Raw genomic sequence first — 15424 nt, 5'->3', positions numbered from 1 at the left:
CTTACATTTCACCAAAAACAAAACAAAAAAACCCTAAAAATCCCATCCGGCCCCCTCTCTTTCTCTCTTCTCCTTCACCATCCCAAACACCACAAAAAACCCTAGCCAACCATGGCTGCTCACCTTCACACACACGCACAACCCCTCCATCGTCCAGCTTCCCGCCCCCCATCGTTGAACCTCCATAGCCACACGAACGACCCCGCTGCCATTGCTTCGTCTTCTTCGTCGCCAAGCTCAAGCTCGAGCTATTTTCTTTCTCGACGACCAGCGTCGTCTTCACCACTGACTGCCTCTGCTATGTCCAAACAGGACCCATGGCTGCTACTTCTTCGTCGAATAACCCATCGTCGACGAGCAGCCACAAATGACCCCGCTGCCACTGTTTCGTTTTCTTTGTCGTCAAGCTCAAGCTCGGTCTCCCATGGCTGCCATGGCTAGCTCCCTGCTGCTTCAATCTCCTCCACACGAATAGCAGCTCCGCCAACAACCATCCCAGCTCGTTGCTGCTACCTCCAGCAGCCTTGACTGCTTCTGCTTCACCTCATTGTCATCGTCTTCAACCAAACACCCTACTGTGTCGTCGCTGCTACTCCCAAAACCAAGCTCTTTCTGCTGCGTTGCTGCTGCCCTAGCCCGTCCAGCATCTGCTTTGGCTGCGATACTGCTGCCTCATCAAGCATCTGGTTTTAAAACCAAATCGCAGCTGCTTCACTTTTGTTTTCGTCGCCTTCAGTCCAAAACCAAAACAAGACCTCACCATTTCGTTTATTCGAGCTTTGGTCGGGGTTGTCGAAACAGTTCATACGTAGTCGAGTTCGTCGAGTTACAACGCGTCGAGGTTGCCATTCAAACCCAGGTACACAAACTGATACACTGGTTCATCTTGTAAGCTACTCGAAGCATGAATGCAAAAATGAGAAAGATTTGAAGTTGTAGTTTAATGTAGTCTTTTCTTTCTTTTACTGTCTGTATGTAGAACATTCTATGCGCTGTCCATGTAAACTCTTTAAACGTCTCACTTTCGAAACTTAACTATAATAACCCGAAAGTATGTAAATAAAGTAGGACCTTTTCTTCAGTTATTTTTGAGAAAACAAAAAATAGAACATGTAGTCATTCTAAGATTATCCTTTTTTTAAAAAAATAATGAGACTAGCCTCGCCAATTAAAAATGCAAATTGCGGGGCCCTCAATAATTGATCATAATAAATACTTAGAATTTGGGATGGACTGTTTAGTGAATTTCACCGCCTTCCCCAAAGATAATAACACGTTAGACTCATTAGGCGCGATTTAATTAATCTTACCTTCTTAAAACTCGGGTGCGCATTTATGTGACCCAAATCTAAATCTCAACGGAGTCGAAATGTGTCTCTAATCACGGGTACATTGATTGTGACTTGGTCTGAGATGCATGTCCATGACGGTGCAAATTCCTTTTAAAAAATAAGAATGAGATGAGCCTCGCCGAATAAAAATACAAAATTGCGGGGCCCTCGGTAAATATTTGCTTTAAAATTGCTTAGACTTTGGGATGGACCGTTTAGCAAAATTTCACGGCCCTACCCAAAGTAAATGATACGCTAGTCGCTTTAGGCGCGCCTTTAATAATTTAATCTTCTTAAACTCGGGTGCACATTTATGTGACCCAAATCCAAATCTCAACAGAGTTGAAATATGCCAACAACCACGAGTGCATTGATTGTGACGTGGTCCAAGATGTGTTTCCATGATGTTGCAATTCTTGATAAAAATAATAATAATGACAAAAGCGGTTAAAAGTTAAAATTCGCACATAGGTTCAATATGTATTAAATCAGATAATCAAGCCGAATATGACAGTTGAGTGACCGTGCTAGAACCACGAAACTCGGGAATGCCTAACACCTTCTCCCGGGTTAACAGAATTCCTTATCCGGATTTCTGATTCGCGGACTGTAATATGGAGTCATTCTTTTCCTCGATTCGGGATCAAATTGGTGACTTGGTACACCCTAAATCTCACAAGTGGCAACTCTGAAATAAATAAACAAATTCTGTTTCGATTGTCCTTTAATTGGAAAAACTCTTTCACCCCTGCGGGGGCGGAAAAAGGAGGTGTGACATGTACATGGGCGAGGCCACCTAACTGACCACTCTTTGCCGAAATATTATAATAACGTACATTGTGTATATAAGTAAAATATTGATTTTAGATGTATAAACATATATTGAACACCCTTTGTCGGAAAAATTTATTTACTTCTTTCAAGTCTGAATACCCTTAAAAATATTTCTGGTTTCGCCATTGCATATGTATTCCAAGTGTTTCTCATACTGATCAAGCTGGCGACCAAACATTTGCTTCTCTCAAACAATTATCAAACTAGTGCGGGGAGCAAAATTTTTACTAAGCAGACCCAAAATATAAAGAAGTAAACACTAGAAGAAGTTAAAGGAATTCAATATCTACTACTATATATACATAAAAAACAATTTTAATCTCACATACACACACACACATACATATATATATATATATATATATATATATATATATATATATATATAGATAGTGTAATTTTTCCGGCAAAAGAGGTACGAATAAATCTCTTCCGCCCAGTCCAAATAATATCAAGGCGGTAAAAGCAACACTTAGCACATTAGGCTCAAAACATGTAATAAAATCAGATAATAAATAAAACCAAATAGTAACAATTATTCTAAGCTCGAATTCTTAACCCTGAACCAGTGGTTCTGGGTACCAATTCCCCAGCGGAGTCGCCAGAGCTGTCACACCTCCTTTTTCCGTACCCGCGAGGGGACAAGGGAGTTTTTTCCAATTAAAGGACAATCGAAAGGGGATTTATTTGTTTATTTCAGAGTCGCCACTTGGGAGGTTTAGGGTGTCCCAAGTCACCAATTTTAATCCCGAATCGAGGAAAATAATGACTCTATATTACAGTCTGCGTACCAGAAATCCGGATAAGGAATTCTGTTAACCCGGGAGAAGGTGTTAGGCATTCCCGAGTTCCGTGGTTCTAGCACGGTCGCTCAACTGTTATATTCGGCTTGATTATCTGATTTTATACAAGTGTGAACTTACGTGCAAAATTTAACTTTTAACCGCTTTTATCATTTACTGTTTTTATCAAGAATTGCAACGTTGTGAAAATGTATCTCGAACCGCGTTACAATCAATGTACCCGTGGTCGTCGACACACTTTGACTCCGTTGAGATTTGGATTTGGGTCACATCAATGTGCACCCGAGTTTAAGGAAATTAGATTATTAAAGGCGCGCCTAAAGCGACTAGCGTATTTATTTTGGGTAAGACCGTGGAATTTTACTAAACGGTCCATCCCGAAGTCCAAATAATTTTTAAAGCAAATATTTACTGAGGGCCCCGCAATTTGTATTTTATTTGGCGAGGCTCATCTCATTCTTATTATTTTATTATTATTTTTTTTTTAAAAAAATGAATTTGCAACGTCATGGACACGCACCTCGAACCACGCCACAATCAATGTACCCGTGATTAGAAACACATTTCGACTCCGTTGAGAATTGGATTTGGGTCACATAAATGCGCACCCGAGTTTAAGAAGGTAAGATTTATTAAGGCGCGTCCTAAAGAGTCTAACGTATTGTTATTTTTAGGAGAGTTGTGAGATTTGCTAAACAACCCGTCCTGGAACCTAGATGCTTTGATAATACACATTTAAACAAGGGCCCCGCGTCTGCGCGTTTTGTTTATTTTCATCGAGGCTCATCTCGTTCTTATTTTTTTTTTTAAAAAAAGGATATCCTATAACAACTACGTTTCTCGTCGTGTTTGTCTTTATCAATTGAAAACAGTAGATAGTCCTAATTAATTAAATGCTTGCAAGTTGTTTGTAATGACATTCAGAAAAGCTAAAAAATTTCAGAAAATGAGGCTGTATGTACAGTCAGCCGAACAAACAATTATAGGCCCAAATCCAGCCCATGCGTGATAGGCCAGACCTGGGCCTCTGCCTGTTCGACGCGGACCTACTTGGTTTGCTTCGATTTGGGCTCGACCTTCATGAGGTTGAGGCCCTGAACTGATTCTTTGTTCTGTAAAATGAGTTTATCAATTTATGTGACAATATGGCAAAATGAGAAAGAACTTTAACTAAAACGGATAGCTTTCCTATTTGGCCTACATTAGAGAATATACTACACCATCAGACTAAGTCTGAAATACAACTTATTACACTGGGCATATTTTTTCACCTAGCAGCATACATACAAGGCTAGCATTCGTTAACCTACATTGATATACTTAGTATGTAGGCTGCTTCTATTGTCCAAACAAAAATGTAACTATTTCATGACGTTTAGAGTAACAGTTCATGTATATATATAAAAAACAATCTGCAGGTCTTCTCTTTTGCATTCATGCTCAAACTTTCAGTTACATTTGTGGTATTAATTGTGTACCTGGTATGGAGGACAAAGAAGGAAGGAATGATCAGCTAGGCAGTATGCAGTAAACACAGCAACAACAGATACACAGCAACAACCAAATAGCCACGAAGATGAAGCTCACACGTTGGTCGAACAATCAGACAAATATTCCCAGGAAGCAAGATAGGAAACAAGACCAATCGAGAAAAGAACCAGAATATTTTGTGCTATAGCCAACAGAAATTCAATAACCACCAAAGCTCAGTACACAACCAGCACAGTTTCAAACAATCAGGAAGACTACAACTCAATGTACAGCACACAAAACTCAATGTAGTAGCAATCACAGCTGAAGATACACAGGCTTCTCTTAATGGAACAGTAATCAACCTAGTTAGGATGACCAGCTTGATTTCTTATGCAGTTTTGGACAATGTTCAGTTACAGTATTTTCTGGAAATTTCTTTCTGTTTTTCTTCACTTTTCTTTAACTCACAATATCCCTCTCAAAACTAAAATTTCCAGCCTTTTCTCTCTTTTTTCTGAAGACTAAAAATCCAGCCCTTTTTCAGTTCTCAAATGGCCTATTTATAAGCCAAAGTGACCAAGTGCAGCTAAGCTGCCCCCATGCTGCAACTTGCAGCCTGCCCATACCCTGTTAAACCCATGCTTGAGCATCTCTTGATGCCAGCCATTTGTTCCCCACGCCTGGTTTATTCTTTAATCAAGGGTTATGGGCTTATTTTAGTATTCCTTTTAAACCCATACTCTTGTGTCTTGTCCCCCATTGGCATTAGTTTAATCCTAATTTAGTACCCCATTTGTCAGCTTATTTAAACTAATTATTTCTGTTCCTTTTAACACCCCAGAATACCCCTGTCAACCTTGATTATTACTGCCCCTGCCTATTGCAGCATCAGGGCATTTTTTTGAACTGATGAAAGTTCGAACTCAAGACTGCCTGGGCTGAACCTTTTCAGTCAGTTTTACAGTGCAAACAAACCATTTCAAACAATGCTGGGGCATACAGTCAGTGACAAAGCTCAATTAGTCATGCGACATTATTAGCTCATTCGATTTATTAGTTATAGAAAGCTAATCGACGATATTTATCGAGTCGACTATACTAATTATAACAGGTAATAATCAATCGCTCACATAAACAATATGTTTAGGGACCTAAAGGGCATCAGACAATTTTTGTTCAATTACTGGGGCCTATATGAGTTAACTTATCTGACGATTATACTAATCGACGATCATGTTTATCACAGAGTACATTCAGAATACACACATAGAAAATCAACCGACCAAAGAAAAAGGTCTTTAAAGAGATGAAAGAAATCCGAATGAAAAATAACAAAAATAACAAACAAACCCAACGAAACATGCTGACCACTTAATTAAAACTAACACAAAAGAAAGGAAAACGTACCGAAAATGTTTAAATCAAACAGACCCAAATCTGATTCATCTTCGAACTTTTGAGGCCGAACAAACTTTAATCAGGGTGTTCTCACATGAGAACACCTTGATTAAGGTCTATTAGACCTCAAACCCATGTCCAAACCGGCCGGATTCCCTAAGTGCATGTGTTCTAAAGTCTGGATTTCCAGATCTGATTTTTAGGGAGTTGTGGGTAGATTCGGACCAAACCAAGCTTGGTTTGGTCACGAGGAAGGTCAGGGGAGTGTCTGGTATGAAGATGGGGTGGTTTGGCATAGATCCGGGTTCGACTCAAATCTTCAAATGAAGATTTGAGACGAACGAAAGTGATTCGAGGCTCGTGGTTAGTGGATTCGTGTTCAGGACAGTGAGGTGGTCCTAGGGTGTTCAGGAGGCGGTCATCCGCGTTCATGCCGCCGGCTTTAATGGCGAGGGATACTGGGGCGGCTGCTAGGGTTCGAGGATGAGAAGGGGTTGTGTTTGGGACGAGGGTGTACAGTGGGGAAGGTGGGGTTTGGTTTGGGGGGCGTGGGGTGTAATGGAGAGCTTATATATGTATTGAGGGTTTAGATCCTGGCCGTTGGATCAAGTGAGATCTATGGCCAGGATCCATCCACTTAGGAAAGACGGTGTCGTTTGGGCGTGATGGTGGGTGAGACCGGGTAAAGGGCATGGATCGGGTCATGTTGACGGGTTTAGAGGAGGGCCTGGATCCGTTGGATCAATGGGGTTGGACGGCTTAGATCATCTTGCCTGAAACGACGTCGTTGAGGCGAGTTGAACAGCCTGATCTGGACCGTTCGTTTGAATCAGATCAACGGCTTTGGTAGGGACGCCGATACGGCGTCGTTTGAGTCCGTGTTTGGGCAGGCTCGTCTTGGACTGGATCAGTACTTTGGTTTTGGGCCTTGTTTCGGGGCCCAAATCAGATTTTCCTTTTCCCTTCTCTTTTTTTTTGTTTTTTTTTCCTTCAAATTAAACAAAAATTCCTAAAACAATGTAAAAATTAAAATAAACCTACACACATATTGAGTGATACCCACAACGATAAATACACATAAATGAAAAAATAAAATAAAATAAAAATGGTTAGCTCACAGCTGAGAACGAACGATGCACATATACACATTTTTTGAATTTTCTTTTAACGACAGGCATTTTTGTATTTTTGTTTGATAATGCCTAGATGCAAAACGGACAGACCCATAAATGACTAACAACACATGTCACGGAAAACTCGAAAAATTGTACCGCGAAATCATTTGTCACTATTTTTATTTTCTTTTGGAGCGATTGCTCGTAAAGCAAAAATCACGTGCTTACAGCTGCCCCTCTTTGCCCGAAGACACGAAGGGTTTTCGCGCAAAGATAAAGCGACCGATTTTTGCCCGTCCGAATACTCCGTGTGAAGCATTTTTGAAAAAGATTTGACCGAACCTTTGCTTCAGAGGTTTCCTACATATCCTGGGCTGAACAGGAATCAGGTCAATGTAGTTCGGGAAATCTTTGGTAGCTGGGACTACCGTGTGACTGTAGTGTTTGCTGTTGTTGTGCGTTGTTGTATGCTGCTGTAGGATGCTACGGCTCAACCGATCTCCCTATTACATTGCTCTAAAAGGAAAACAAGAAGCTAAGCTAAACTGAGGATCCTGAAATCTCATCCATCTTCAACTTGTTCTTGTTGCCTTGCTTTCTTGTTGGCTAACGCTTTCCTCCGATGCCTTTATCTTGTGACTTTGGGAGATGATGTTGGTCCTTTGCTGACGTTTGAATGCCAGTTTTCATCACTTTGCTTGATCCGCTGGGGATACGGCTTTCTTCTTTAAATCTTCCAATGGTTTCTTCAGTGGTATGTTTCTTCATCAGCATCGTTATACTGGGCATGCTACAACGTTCCCAAACTGCTTCTTTTGAGACGCGTTCCTTTTTCCTTTTGAATTGTGCGCTTGCCTCTGCAGTTGTCTGCTTCTTGGTGCTGGGATTTCATTGTTTCCCGTTTGGGGATCTCTGTTGTACCCTTCCGTCTTCAGGTGGGGTGACTGATTCCACAATCTAGAGCTGAATGTATTCCAGCATTATACTGGTGGGCGACCTAGAACTTAAATGTATTCCCGCATTATACTGGTGGGCGACCTAGAACTTAAATGTATTCCCGCATTATACTGGTGGGCGACCTAGAACTTAAATGTATTCCCGCATTATACTGGTGGGCGACCTAGAACTTAAATGTATTCCCACATTATACTGGTGGGCGACCTAGAACTTAAATGTATTCCCGCATTATACTGGTGGGCGACCTAGAACTTAAATATATTCCCGCATTATACTGGTGGGCGACCTAGAACTTAAATGTATTCCTGCATTATACTGGTGGGCGACCTAGAACTTAAATGTATTCCCGCATTATACTGGTGGGCGACCTAGAACTTAAATGTATTCCCGCATTATACTGGTGGGCGACCTAGAACTTAAATGTATTCCCGCATTATACTGGTGGGCGACCTAGAACTTAAATATATTCCCGCATTATACTGGTGGGCGACCTAGAACTTAAATGTATTCCTGCATTATACTGGTGGGCGACCTAGAACTTAAATGTATTCCCGCATTATACTGGTGGGCGACCTAGAACTTAAAAGTATTCCCGCATTATACTGGTGGGCGACCTAGAACTTAAAATGTATTCCCGCATTATACTGGTGGGCGACCTAGAACTTAAATGTATTCCCGCATTATACTGGTGGGCGACCTAGAACTTAAAATGTATTCCCGCATTATACTGGTGGGCGACCTAGAACTTAAAAGTATTCCCGCATTATACTGGTGGGCGACCTAGAACTTAAAATGTATTCCCGCATTATACTGGTGGGCGACCTAGAACTTAAATGTATTCCCGCATTATACTGGTGGGCGACCTAGAACTTAAATGTATTCCCGCATTATACTGGTGGGCGACCTAGAACTTAAATGTATTCCCGCATTATACTGGTGGGCGACCTAGAACTTAAATGTATTCCCGCATTATACTGGTGGGCGACCTAGAACTTAAAAGTATTCCCGCATTATACTGGTGGGCGACCTAGAACTTAAAATGTATTCCCGCATTATACTGGTGGGCGACCTAGAACTTAAATGTATTCCCGCATTATACTGGTGGGCGACCTAGAACTTAAATGTATTCCCGCATTATACTGGTGGGCGACCTAGAACTTAAAAGTATTCCCGCATTATACTGGTGGGCGACCTAGAACTTAAAATGTATTCCCGCATTATACTGGTGGGCGACCTAGAACTTAAATGTATTCCCGCATTATACTGGTGGGCGACCTAGAACTTAAATGTATTCCCGCATTATACTGGTGGGCGACCTAGAACTTAATGTATTCCCGCATTATACTGGTGGGCGACCTAGAACTTAAATGTATTCCCGCATTATACTGGTGGGCGACCTAGAACTTAAAAGTATTCCCGCATTATACTGGTGGGCGACCTAGAACTTAAAATGTATTCCCGCATTATACTGGTGGGCGACCTAGAACTTAAATGTATTCCCGCATTATACTGGTGGGCGACCTAGAACTTAAATGTATTCCCGCATTATACTGGTGGGCGACCTAGAACTTAAAAGCATTAAAATTGTTTCCCCGTTCTTCCGAGAAAATTTTCGACAATCGGCAGAAAATTTTCTGCCCCGGTTTTGGTGACTTCCTTGGCGTTGCATCTCGCTGTCCTCATCAATCCTTTGTTTTCCTGCAGCAGACAGAAGGATTTAATTAGTTTTTATCGTGGTGGTAGAGGGTGCCTTTCTGGCGGATGATCTTCCTTTCTTCCCCTTTTCTTGCTCTTTGTCCCCATAATTGGTCGGCGGGCAAAGTTGCCTGTTGGGGGTCTCTAGCCTGCTGGGGATTGGTTTTCAATTTATCCCCTTCTCTGCTTTCTCTTTAAACACATGATGTGGGAGTCTGCTTCTAACTCCCGAAACCACTCCCTTTTGGAGCATACTTCTTCCAACATTTCCGAGCACAATCCCTGCATTGCCTGGGGCCGGCCTTTAAGACTGTTTGTATTATCCTGCATTGGATGTATTCCCCTTCGGTTTCTGGTAGTAAGCTTTGAAAAATCCTTTAAAGACACATTTTAGGAAAAGAAATAAAGATATGGAAAGGAGAAAATCTTTCTGAACCAATATTTTGTGGGAGGAGACAATCAAGAGAACTTATCTGGAGGACACAACTGGTCCCCATGATCATGGCGTGCACCATAGATTCCGACCCAGTCTATTTGTATCAATTGATTTGCCCGATGGTTTGACTTGCTGGGGATGATAAAGGAGTGTTCACTTCGTTTCTAATGTGGTAGCTTCGCTGATCTGTCTCGTCGCCTCATAGTGCCCTTCGAGGGGTTTTCACTAATGAGACTCTCTCTTTTCTCTCATCTCCCGGCGCCTTATGGTGCCTGTGAGGGTTTTCACCAATAAGACTCTCTCATTTCATATCCCTCATCTTACATCGCCTCTCGGTGCCTGCGAAGGTTTTCACCGATGAGACTCTCTCATTTTATTTCTTTCGAGGAATCGGGGCATTGTAGATACGACCCTCTCTTCTGGAGATTCCTTCGACTATCAATTCATTTCCAGTCTTACGATCCTCTTCTTTGCTGGGGATTGGTGTATTATTCTCGGTCTTACTTGCCTGACTTGACATCTCTTGAACGTTGATCGGGAGGTCTTTGGGACGTTGATGTTGGTTTTGGTATGGAGTTAAAGAAAGGCTATGAAAAATGAAAATAATTTGATGGGTGATGTGCTACAACTTTTGGAATCAAACCATAACTTCTGCCCCAGTTTTCTTGCTTGGGGAATTTATTTTTTACTCTTATGTTGTGCTATGTGCGTTACGCACGCTGTGCCTATTATGATGTACATTATGCATCCTATATTTATTATGATGCATACTATGACCGAGCCGTGAGGCGCCTACGTATCCTCTTCGAGGAATCAGGTCAAACGTAGTTCCCACGGTTTTGTTATTTGTGATTTTATCTTCTTCCTTTTTCTTTTCCTTCTTTTCATTTTTTCATGTCTTTTTCTTTTCTTTTCTTTTCTTTTTCTTTTCTTTTCTTTTTTCATATCTTTCCCATTAGTGATTCCAAGAGAGGGGTATTGAAAAAATTGCTTAAGGCTCAAAAGGGGGAAGCGAGGGTTAAAAGTGTTTGGATAGAAGAAAGAATTGCCTCCGTCATCTCTTTATTCAACAAATGCCAAATACAAACAAATAAACCAAAAATTGCCATAATTGAAGAAGTTACGCATAATATCTCTTGACTGCATCTGAATTGATAGCCATGTCGACACATCTACCTTCGACATCTGTCAAACACAAAGCACCGTTGGACAATACTCTGGTCACGATATAAGGCCCTTGCCAATTTGGGGCGAATTTGCCTTTTGCCTCGACCTGATGTGGGAGGATCTTCTTTAATACCAACTGCCCTACTTCAAACTTCCTGGGGCGCACCTTCTTATTATACGCTCTTGCCATTCTCTTCTGGTACAGCTGACCATGGCACACTGCTGCCAATCTTTTCTCATCTATCAGGCTCAACTGTTCCAAGCGAGCTTTGATCCATTCATCATCATCAATTCCGGCTTCAGCGACAATTCGGAGGGACGGAATTTCGACCTCCGCTGGTATCACGGCCTCAGTTCCATACACCAACAAATAAGGAGTTGTGCCTATGGAAGTCCGGACGGTAGTGCGGTAACCCAACAAAGCAAAGGGCAATTTCTCGTGCCATTGTCTGGACCCTTCCACCATTTTTCGCAGTATCTTCTTGATATTCTTATTGGCTGCTTCGACTGCTCCATTTGCCTTAGGACGATATGGGGTGGAATTGCGGTGTGTAATCTTGAATTGTTGGCATACCTCTCTCATCAAGCTGCTATTAAGATTCGCACCGTTATCCGTGATGATCACTTTTGGGATCCCAAATCTACAGATGATATGGGAGTGAACAAAGTCCACCACTGCCTTCTTAGTTACTGATTTGAAGGTTTTAGCCTCAACCCATTTGGTGAGGTAATCAGTGGTCACTAGAATGAACCTATGACCGTTGGACGCTGCTGGCTCGATGGGCCCAATGACATCCATGCCCCATGCTACGAACGGCCAGGGTGCTGACATCGTATGTAACTCTGTTGGCGGAGAGTGAATCAAGTCTCCATGTATCTGGCACTGATGGCATTTCCTCACGAAAGTGATACAGTCGTGTTCCATGGTGAGCCAATAACACCCTGTTCGAAGGATTTTTCTTGCCAATACATATCCACTCATGTGTGGCCCACAAACTCCAGCATGTACTTCTCCCATAACCGTTGTTGCCTGCCTGGCATCTATGCATCTCAACAATCCCAGATCCGGGGTTCTTTTGTACAATATTCCCCCACTGAGGAAGAAACCATTCGACAAACGCCGGAGGGCTCTTTTTTGGTCTCTAGAGGTATGTTCTGGATATATCCCCATCCTGAGGTATTCCTTGATATCATGAAACCAGGGTTCGCCGTCTACTTCTTCTTCTATGGCATTGCAGTAGGCGTGCTGATCACAGACCTGGATGTGTAGAGGATCAACATACATTTTGTCAGGGTGGTGCAGCATTGATGCCAAGGTGGCCAAGGCATCCGCAACCTCATTGTGAACTCTCGGGATGTGTTTGAACTTTACCGATCGAAATTGCTTGCTCAGATCATGCAAGCATTGTCGGTATGGTATGAGCTTTAGATATCGTGTTTCCCATTCACCCTGAATTTGATGTACCAAGAGGTCCGAGTCTCCCAAGACCAAGACGTCCCGGACATCCATGTCAGCGGCCAGGCGCAGACCCAGAATGCAAGCCTCATATTCGGCCATATTGTTGGTGCAATAGAAGCGTAGTTGAGCCGTAACAGGATAATGCCGTCCTGTTTCAGAAATGAGTACTGCTCCTATTCCAACCCCTTTTGCGTTCGCAGCTCCATCGAAGAAAAGCTTCCAACCCGGTTCCTCAGGTAATTCCAACTCATTCGTATGCATCACCTCTTCGTCAGGAAAATACGTTCTTAAGGGCTCGTATTTTTCATCAACGGGATTCTCTGCCAAATGGTCTGCCAGTGCCTGGGCTTTCATGGCCGTCCTTGTTACGTAGACGATATCAAATTCTGTGAGCAGAATTTGCCATTTTGCCAACCTTCCCGTGGGCATAGGTTTCTGAAAGATATACTTTAATGGGTCCAAACGGGATATGAGATAAGTAGTATATGAAGACAGGTAGTGCTTCAACTTCTGAGCTACCCAAGTTAGGGCGCAGCATGTTTTCTCGAGTTGAGTGTACTTGACCTCATGTACTGTGAATTTCTTGCTAAGATAGTAGATGGCCTGCTCCTTCCTTCCTGTGTCATCATGTTGCCCCAGTACACAACCAAATGAATTTTCTAAAACCGTCAGGTAAAGGATTAGAGGTTTCCCGGGCTTAGGCGGGACCAATACGGGTGGATTAGATAGATACCCTTTGATTTGGTCGAAAGCCTCCTGACACTCTGCCGTCCAACCTACCGCAACATCCTTTTTCAGCAGCCGAAATATGGGTTCACAAGTTGCTGTGAGTTGAGCGATGAACCTGCTGATGTAATTGAGTCTACCCAGCAAACTCATTACCTCTGTTTTGTTCCTTGGCGGTGGCAAATCTCGGATGGATTCAATTTTGGATGGGTCTAACTCAATCCCCCGTCGACTGACGATGAATCCCAGCAACTTTCCTGATGGGACCCCGAATGCGCATTTGGCCGGGTTAAGCTTGATATCATACCTCCGGAGTCTTTGGAAAAATCTCCTTAAGGTCTGCTACATGGTCCTCCTGACGCCAAGATTTGATGATCACGTCGTCGACGTACACCTCAATCTCTTTGTGTATCATGTCATGAAACACAGCAGTCATTGCTCGCATGTACGTTGCCCCGACGTTCTTTAACCCGAACGGCATTACCCGATAGCAGTAGGTTCCCCATGGCGTAATAAACGCTGTCTTCTCAGCATCCTCTTCGTCCATTAGGATTTGATGATAACCCGCATAGCAATCCACAAAGGATCCGATCTCGCGCCCAGCGCAATTATCGATCAGGATATGAATGTTGGGTAACGGGAAATTGTCCTTGGGACTTGCTTTGTTGAGGTTGCGGTAGTCGACGCACACCCTGATTTTTCCATCCTTCTTTGGGACTGGTACCACATTGGCCAGCCACTCGGGATATCGAGTGACCCGAATGACCTTCGATTGCAACTGCTTGATCACTTCTTCTTTGATTTTCACACTCATTTCTGTTTTAAATTTCCTTAGTTTTTGCTTGACCGGAGGGTATGCCGGGTCAGTGGGTAGTTTGTGAACCACTAAATTGGTGCTCAATCCAGGCATATCATCATATGACCATGCAAAAACATCTTTGAATTCCCTGAGAGTTTCGATCAATTCTGCTTTGACATTCGGCTCAATGTGGATGCTGATTTTGGTCTCTTGGATGTTATCAGCGTCTCCTAGGTTCACAGCCTCTGTGTCATTTAGGTTAGGCTTGAGTTTCTCTTCAAATTGGCACAGTTCTCGGTTTATTTCTTCGAAGGCTTCCCCTTCGTCACATTCGGATTCATTATCACAAACGACCTCTTGTATCATTGAGTCAGATTCAGATTGATTTATTAGACTAGGTCGAAGATCCGCTGTGCATGCCATGTCATTAGGACCAGTAAAAAGAGAACTGTTCAGAAAGAAAAAGAACAAAACAAGAAATTAAAATGGGACAAAAGAAAAGAACTTTATTAAATTTGCAGGATAAAAAGGGTTCACACTTTTACAAAACGAAAGTAAAATTGGGATTACACCCTTGAATAATCCGATCAAACAAACAAACAAACAAAACATTAATCAAAGCCTACTACCAAGACTCCCCTCGGACAGGAAGAGGAGTAACCGTCCAATTGTTGGTCTTGGCCTCAGGCCCCACAAATTGTATCTCTGCTCTGCTGGAACCTTCTCCAGCTTCCACCATACTGACATCCGCAAATAGCCTCTCAAAACCCTGATTCAGGTCTTCATTTATAGCGATCAAAGGTCCTCGAATCTTTGGGATCGCTGACCCCTTGGCACTTGCTTTAACAAAAGACCTTGAGAGGCGTGGCACTGGTTTAGGCAGAAACCAGACCCTCTTCTTCATTCTTCGCGCCTCCTTCCTGTCTGCTGCGGTTGGTTTGAACCCCAACCCAAAGGTTTCCAGATTCTTAGGAAGGGAAACAGGTTGGACTATCCCTTGAAGTTCAACTCCCAGGCCTTTTCCCGGCACAAATCCATTACCCAGCATTTCTGATACCATCATGACTGTTGCGGCAGCTACCCTAGGGTGCGGGATGATTTCTCCTTCAGAAATTTTGTTGGCCGACCCTGTATCGAGAATCTGGTAAACCCAGGGACCCTTGTCATCAGTGGTCTCTATGAAAGGCACAATGGTTCCGCTCATGGTGCATGTTGTATCCTCGCCGTGCAA

The sequence above is a fragment of the Nicotiana tabacum genome, chromosome 11 (genome assembly GCF_000715075.1).
Source record: "Nicotiana tabacum cultivar K326 chromosome 11, ASM71507v2, whole genome shotgun sequence".
In the NCBI taxonomy this organism is placed as follows: Eukaryota; Viridiplantae; Streptophyta; class Magnoliopsida; order Solanales; family Solanaceae; genus Nicotiana; species Nicotiana tabacum.
Note: the sequence above shows the minus strand (reverse complement) of the source record.